The sequence below is a fragment of the Capricornis sumatraensis genome, chromosome 12 (assembly GCF_032405125.1).
Source record: "Capricornis sumatraensis isolate serow.1 chromosome 12, serow.2, whole genome shotgun sequence".
Lineage (NCBI taxonomy): Eukaryota > Metazoa > Chordata > Mammalia > Artiodactyla > Bovidae > Capricornis > Capricornis sumatraensis.
This window is the reverse complement of record NC_091080.1, coordinates 42,672,106-42,679,906: the sequence shown is the minus strand read 5'-3', so window position 1 is coordinate 42,679,906 and position 7,801 is coordinate 42,672,106. Positions and strand designations below refer to the sequence as shown.

The 7,801-nt window shown below is 45.1% G+C and overlaps 1 protein-coding gene across 1 annotated transcript in view; it reads left to right on the top strand.

The window, feature by feature from the left end:
• Positions 1-3,863: 3,863 nt before the first annotated feature.
• WASF3 (WASP family member 3) overlaps positions 3,864-7,801 on the top strand; it is a 40,355-nt gene continuing 36,417 nt past the window's right edge. The window contains exon 1 of the mRNA XM_068984310.1: positions 3,864-3,928. The gene's annotated coding sequence lies outside the window, so the exon portion shown is untranslated. The remainder of the gene's footprint in view (positions 3,929-7,801) is intronic.

Here is a 7,801-nt window from a genome sequence, read left to right as displayed (position 1 = left end):
CTTATTCTTTATTTCCCCCCCCCCTTTTTTTTTTTGTACTTCACAGGGTAAGGGATTTTAAGTTAATAGCAGTGTTTTAAGGATTAGGCTGTGATCTGGTGCCAGCATGAGTGCACTCTGATGCCCCCATGTTGAGGACTTTACTGGAGACCTGACCGGACAAGGACAGCCACGTCTTGGTGGGATTTTAAAGGGAGGAGTCCTTAAGCTCACTCAGTTTGTTCCTCTGTCCTTTGACTTCTTCATCCATCTATTCAACAAATAATTGCATGTCTGCGTGCCTTTCTCTTGGTGTTCCCTCTGCCAGATCTGGTGACCACCCCTCAGCTCAGAATCACAAGCCTGCAGCGTTAAGAGCTGCACTGTTCCATATCTTAGCCACTAGCCACGCATTGCTGTGCATGTGAGTGTGTGCATGCTAAGTCGCTTCAGTTGTGTCTACTCTTCGCGACCCCATGGACTATAGCCCCTCTGTCCATGGGATTCTCCAGGCAAGAATACGGGAGTGGGTTGCCATGCCCTCCTGCAGGGGATCTTCCCCACCCAGGGATCGAACCCTCATCTCTTATGTCTCCTGCATTGGCAGGCGGATTCTTTATCGCTAGCACCACCTGGAAGGCCCCATGCATTGCTGTTTAATGTTAATTAAGAAATAAAATGGAAAACTCAGCTCCTCAGTAACACTTGTCAAGGTCAAGCAATCACTCAAGTGCCGTCTGTGGCTCAGGCTGTACGTGGACCAGTGTCCATCTGTGGAGCACGTCCATTGGTGTGGGGTGGGGGTGTGTATGGAGGAGCGGAGCCAGGAAGTGCTGCCTCTGCCCCAGGCCCAGCCCTACCCCTGAGACAGCCCAGTGCCCATCTGCTCCATCACCCAGCGCCATGCCTCTCAAGTTCATTCCCGTTAAAAACTTCTCCCCTGTCTCATTGTAGGTCTTGGTCACCTGTCATCTGAATTAAGGCTGCAGTGTTGCCAAGGTTGTGAATTCCTCCCCCATCCCCCATGGCTGTCACTCTGCCCCTGTGCACTCGATACCACACACATACCATCGTCACATTGAATGCTGATTCCTTGTCGATAGGACTTTTCTTCTGGGGTACCAGGAGGTTCTTGTGGGTGCAGTATGGGCTTTGACTTGACAGGGTAGGGACATACACATGAAGCCTGACACATCACCCCAGCAGGTAAGTGTCTTTGAGTAGACAAAGGGAGGAATGGGTGGGTGAAGGAGGCCACTCTAGGTTGCACTGTGAAGGCTGGAGCCAATTTGGATGCACGGAAATCAGAAGAAAAGAGGCATTCGTGGTGGGGACCATCACAGACCCACACCTGTTGGCAGGAAGTGAAGGGCGCTGTGCTCCCAGGAGTAGCCACATGTTCAGCTACCATGGAGGAGCGGCGTGTTCAGCACCATGGCCAGGGCTTCACCAGGGGACGTAGACCTTTGAGTTACACTTTGATGGTGTGGCATGTAACCGTGTTTCCCTGAGCTGGTGTGACACCTCTCTGTAGAGGCGCTATATTTCACACTTCACAGCCTTCACCTGTAACTTCCAAGGAGTTAAAGATTCACATTCCCCTGTAAAGTGAGGCAGCACATTCACAGAGCCGAGTTAATTCTTCAAGCCCTTCACAGCTCCTGACTTAGCTTAGACGTGTTGGCCAGTCAGTAGGAAGGAAGAGTGCACCTGTGCACATCCCGAGGAGGTCCTGTGATGCACATTGTGTGATGTGGTAACTAAGAGAACGGTGGTGGCCAGGCAGCCTGTCCGGACTCTGCCACTCCAAAGCTGTGTCATCTGGACAAGACACCTTCCGATCCCCAGTTTCTTCTTTTTTTTAATGAGGGTGTTTACCTGTGTCAACCAAAGAAAACCACGCAGCCTGAAAGTTGGGAGTTATGTTTCATTTGGGAGGGTGGCCCTACTGAGGACTAGAGCCTGGAAGATAGCCTCGCAGTTTCTCTGAGGAACTGCTCCAAATGAACAGACATGTAGTTGAGCATCAGAAGGTCACTAGCAATCATAAAAGACAGACGTCTCAAGTTAATGATTTTAGTGCTTTTCTGTGTGCGGGAGGATGCAGGGATCTGGGCTCATGGAACGTAGTCCTTCATCCTCTGTCTTAACTGCTTAGGACCGGTATCCTGTTTTTCTCCATTCTGAATCCCCTCAGGGCTGACTTGCTGCTGCCGTGGCTGCTGGTTGGATGGTGGGCAGCGCTCTTTGTTTATTGAAATGGCAGGGAGCATGGTTCTGTCCTGCCTTGCGAAGGTTGAGTTAGATGTCAGTGACATATTAGCATTCTGCTTAGGCTGCAGTGAGACATTTACCACTCGATAACTAATAACAGAATATTAGTTGCATAGCCTTTCACATGAATGGGGAAATCCACACTTGTGTTTCCCGAAGGAAGAGGTAACCCAGGGCTGTAAATACAAAGCGCCACCCAGGACACATGTTTGTGGACACTGGCCTTGCCCTTATGCACGGCTAGCAGATATATATAATAACCTTATCCAAAGTGAAACATACATGCTGGTTACTTTCAGAGTCATGTAGATGAGGTGATCTGGTTCAGGGGCAATTTGGCCCAGATCGTCTAAAACCCAGAGATACTTCTCTGTCTTTGAAAATAGGATGATCACTTATGCAAATGACTTAGGGAAAAGTCATTTTTAATTTTGCATAATCAAGCGCCCGCCGTACAGCTGCTCCTGAGAAAGGGGAAGGAAGTCATGTGCTGCCGTTAATTTTAAGTGAGCAGACTAGGACATGTGTGGATCAGAGTGTCATTGAACGATCTATTTTTTTTTTTTTTTCACACTTTCGAAAGGATGGTGATGATCCTAACTCTGGGTGTTCATTATCTGCCGGCCCACATACAGCTCACAACACAGCCCTTTCTAGACTTTGGGCTGCTCGCCTTCCCTAAGGACATTGCATCCTGTCCTTTGCTGGGCCTCCTTTCCTAGCTTCACCCCTCCCCACCCGGCCTTGATCTCCCGGGGAGCTTTTGCTCTACTCCACCCACTTCCGGGTGCTCTGCCCTTTCCTGCATCTACTGTGTTGTGTTGTATCTGCCAGCATCCGCCACCCTCACAGGGTTGAGCAGGCGTCTTCTCAGTGATTTTTGTGTCCACAATGTTGGAAAGGGGGGGCCAACTTAGGCCAGGTACTTGGAAAATTTTGTTAGATGAATGAATGCTTGTTCACTATACCTTTCTTAACTGTATTCTCCACAGTGAACCATAACTCTGAGTAGGAAGCTATACTGTTTTTTTGGTACCACATAGCTTCTCACTGGTGAACAGTATTTAACTTCAGGTGACTCTGTAGACTTGCTGTTACTGTCAGTCATCCTGGAAACACTAGGGTCAGTTCGGCCCACATGGAGTCTTTGTCACTGTTTTATCCCCATATGTACTATTGAAATATTTTTGAAGTGATCACCAAAATTTTTATGGACTTGAAGTAAGAGTTCTTGTGCAAAGGATTGGTATTCCATTCTTTGAGGGCGGTCACAAGCCTGCAGTGTGTGTGAGCAGTTCCATTGAACAGACCTGTGATTTACTGGGCTTTTGTGTCTCTTCCCTTTGGCTGTTATTTACTCGACTCCCTGAAGTTACTTGCGGAGCTCATTCCAAGAAAAGGAGTGAGAGTCATACCGGAATGTGCATTCCTGATTAGCTCCCTGCTAATTAAAAAAGAACTGGTTCTGGGACTGGAGCTCCCTTGATGAAATAATCAAAATGTGAAATTTGAATTTTAAACTTTCTTGGAGACTCGAATGCATTTTGCTTGCCGGTATTTAATTTTACTTTTTCCTTTTTAGCTTTAATTTTGATTGCTGTTACTACTGATACCTGAGCCAGTGGTGATGCTACCTAGGGGACATTTCTGCAACCCATAAGTCAACAGCTACATGGTAAGAGTGTGTGCATTTCATCATTAAAGCCATTTATTTTCCACAGCATTGTAGTTCAAAATGTTAATTTGAAATAGAATAGGAGAAAGTATGTTAATGTTCCTAAATATTAATATAGTTTAATATATAAATATTAATAGCCAGGTATTATATCAAGCTTTTGTTCCTAGTTAACAGTAAGAATTTGAAAGAGGAAAACTGAAATTTGACATATTCATTTCCTGTTAATTTTTATGTGAACCACGAATGTGGCTATGAAGTTTCTGACTCATTAAACTGGGTCTCATATTCTCCCCTGTATATTTTGCACATTTACTTCAGAATTGTCCTAGTCATTGAAAGAAAGCAAGAAAAAGAAATATAAGGTATATGGATAGGGAAAGAGGCAAAAGCAAATTCAGGGCTCCCCTCGCCAGGGGCCTCTGAAATGTGGGTTCGCCTGCTAGCCTCTGATGTGGCAGGGAGGGTAGGGGCTGGGAGTCCCTGCTGAATACCAGCCCGTACTATCCACTACATTTTAGTTTCTGTGGTTGTGATCTGAAACTCATGAAAGCAAGGCAACACATTTATATCACTTGTGGGTTTAAATTACTGTTTTCTTTTAAGTTCAAAGGTAAAAGTCAGCATCATCTATTGGGAGGTCTTATTTTGGCATTTTCTTCTTTCTGTTAATGTAACTGGAAAGCTGTGTATAGTACTTAAAAGTTATGCATTGGTTTCAACTTCATTAAATAGCCTTTGTTTTTTTAAAGAAAAAGGCTATCTGAAACAATGTTTAGATGTCCTCTCAAATTCTACGAGTATAACAACATTATTTGTTAACTCTGTTATAACTGTCACTTAGCTTTGGTGGAGTTAACAGTTGTTTTGTATGCTTGCTGTCATGTCTTGGAATATACCGACATATTTTGTGTAATAATATAAGATATACTGGAGGAGGGCACAGCAACCCACTACAGTGTTCTTGCCTGGAGAATCCCATGGACAGAGGAGCCTGGTGGGCTACAATCCATGGGGTTGCAAAGACTGGGACACAAATGAAGCAATTTAGCACACACACACAATCTTGATAAGCTGCTGAAAACATTGAAAAACATTCCTAAGAGCACCTCGGAGACCATGGACCCTCACTTGGTGATGCTGACGGAGGATTTAGTTGTAGAAACATACTAAGACTTTGGCACCTGCCACAGCTGGTTTGGAGTTGAAGTTCTTGCACTTACTAGTCACGTCACTCTGGATAAGTTACATGTTTGAGCCCTGAGTTCTTAATCTATTAAGTTTATCTTTATCTGCCAGCCTATAAAGTTGTAGTGGGTGTCAATGACATATAAAATGCTTACATATGTATTGATAACATGTTCCCATTTATCATGTGTAACCAGTTTACCATCATCAGCTTTATGATTTTGTTTCTTTGGTTGATTTTCTGTAAAATGACCTGTCCGAACGCAGTTGGAAAAGAAGTTCCAGGCACAGATCATTTCAGAAAGGAGTGAGTTTATTGAGAACAAAGAGCAGAGATCATGTGGGCACTGTGAGTGTAGTGGGCTGACCTCCTGACCGACCAGGGAGAATCAGTGCTTTTGGGGGGTTAATTGAATGCTTTTGAACTGTGGTGTTGGAGAACTCTTAAGAGTCCCTTGGACTTCAAGGAGATCCACCCAGTCCATCCTAAAGGAGATCAGTCCTGAGTGTTTATTGGAAGGACTGATGTTGAAGGTGAAACTCCAATAATTTAGCCACCTGATGCAAAGAAACGACTCATTGGAAAAGACCCTGATGCTGGGAAAGATTGAAGGCGGGAGGAAAAGGGGGATGACAGAGGATGAGATGCTTGGGTGGCATCGCCGACGCTATGGACATGAGTTTGAGTAGGCTCCGGGAGTTGGTGATGGACAGAGAAGCCTGGCGTGCTACAGTCCATGGGATTGCAAAGAGTTGGACACAGCTGAGCGACTGAACTGAGCCAGTTTGTATAGCTTCAAGACAAAGAAAATTTGTGCTGAAAGGGTGGCATTAAGTGATTGGTTAGGGTGCTGTAGGGAGAGAACCGGGATGGGCATTTTTGCCTAATTTGGGGTCAGGAAAACTGGCTGGTAAGGATCAGGGGGGCTCTTTGGCAACAGTTACAAGGGGCCCAGTCAGTTCTGGAGATGACCTTAGTACTGGGCTCAGCTTCTGTGGCCTTGAGGCAGGACTCTGCATCACCTGGAAACCCGAATGATCCTTTTGGAGTTGATCATAACCCACCTTGCGTACTGTGTTGGAACCAACAAGATGCCAGGTGTGCTCTTTGAGACCAAGTGTTGCAAATTTTAGATATTTCACTAGTACATCTCTTCCTGCTTTCACAGTGCAAACAATTGAGTGTAGTTAACTAAAATAACCGTTCAGTTTATCTTAACTTTCTTTCATGAGCACAGCTTCTAGTTGCCAAAAATACTGCCATCAGGATGCTTTTGGTTTCTAAAAATACAGAGACTCCACAGATTCGTAGCACGTGTGCTAGGGAACAGTTGATAGGTTCTACAGATTTATTGCTATTTTGACCTTACTTTATGTCATTCCTATAAATCAGCAAGATTTGGCTATTTTTGACCAACGAAAGTGGTAATTTTGTATGGTTCAAGTTGATATTTCAGGCTATGTCGATAGTGTTTTCTTTACACAACTGGCAAATGATCTGCTTTTGCATCTTATAGTTCATTTCCTCCAGGACCTTAAATTTATTTTTAATGCATTTTGGACTTCCGTTAATTTCTTTGGCAAATGTCATTCTCAGATGGTTGCTGTAAAGGAGTAGGGTGGAGAAAAAGGAGAGCTGCATCTTTCTTAACAAGAAGAGGAGATGCTGACTTATCTCCAGGAAGACTCTCAATTTATGGTCAAGTGAGTGAACACAAACAAAAACTGGAGCCTTTTGAGAATTAAACCTTGAGGTCATAGGTCATATAGTAGAATCTGAGTCCCTGAGAATTCTTTGAGATTCATGTTTTTCAGAAAGCCCTGTCTCCCTCACAAGTCTTAAAGCACTCTCGATGGTTTCATGTGTTCTTCATGTGTTCTTAGGAAAATAATGCAGTGGCCACTCAACTTAATCTTGTGCTTGTCAAGTGTGTGTAGGTCACATGTTTATTATACTTTGAATCAGAAGTTTACTATTTTAGTTTTATTTAAAAGGGCATTCACATAACAGATGCTTAGTGTGGATCCTAATGAATACTGCAGTAATAATACGGCAGAAGGCAGCTCGTGAGCCTGGCCTGCTTATCACAGTGTGATCACAGCCCGGTCGTGGTGCTGATAAACCGTCCTCCCCTTCCTGTCCAATTGAATAGGAGAGGGAGGGATGGGGCTAGTTCTTTCATTGTCAAGTAAGCCTCGATTCCTTCATAGGAGTAGTGTCTGGGGGTTTGGGATCCACTTTTCAGCATTCCTGGCCTTGCTGGTGTGCAGTCTCATCGCAGCCCTTGGAGGTGAGCAGCAGGCATTGTTGCTTCCGTGTTGTAGGTGAGGACTGGGGTTTAGTGGAAGAACTCGGATTCGGCTCAGAGGTCCGGCTTGTCCAGCTGCGGTGCAGGAGGGAGGCAGGGCCAGGCAGAGCAGCTGTCTCTGCTTGGCGCTCACCCTCTTTGCAGTACTGACTTTGGGCCCGGTGAGGGGGGATCGCATCCCCTGAGAAGGAGGGAGCTCTGCAGGAGGAAACTCTTCCTCGGACTGAGCTAGCTTTTCTGTCTGCCAGATTCACCGAGCCGTTAACCGTGGCTGTTTGTGTTACTCTTCTGGAGCCATGCCCGATGAGTTGCTAAATTTATCTTTTTTCTGTGTGTGTGTGTATTTTATTTATTTCTTTTTGGTCTGTTGTAGTCT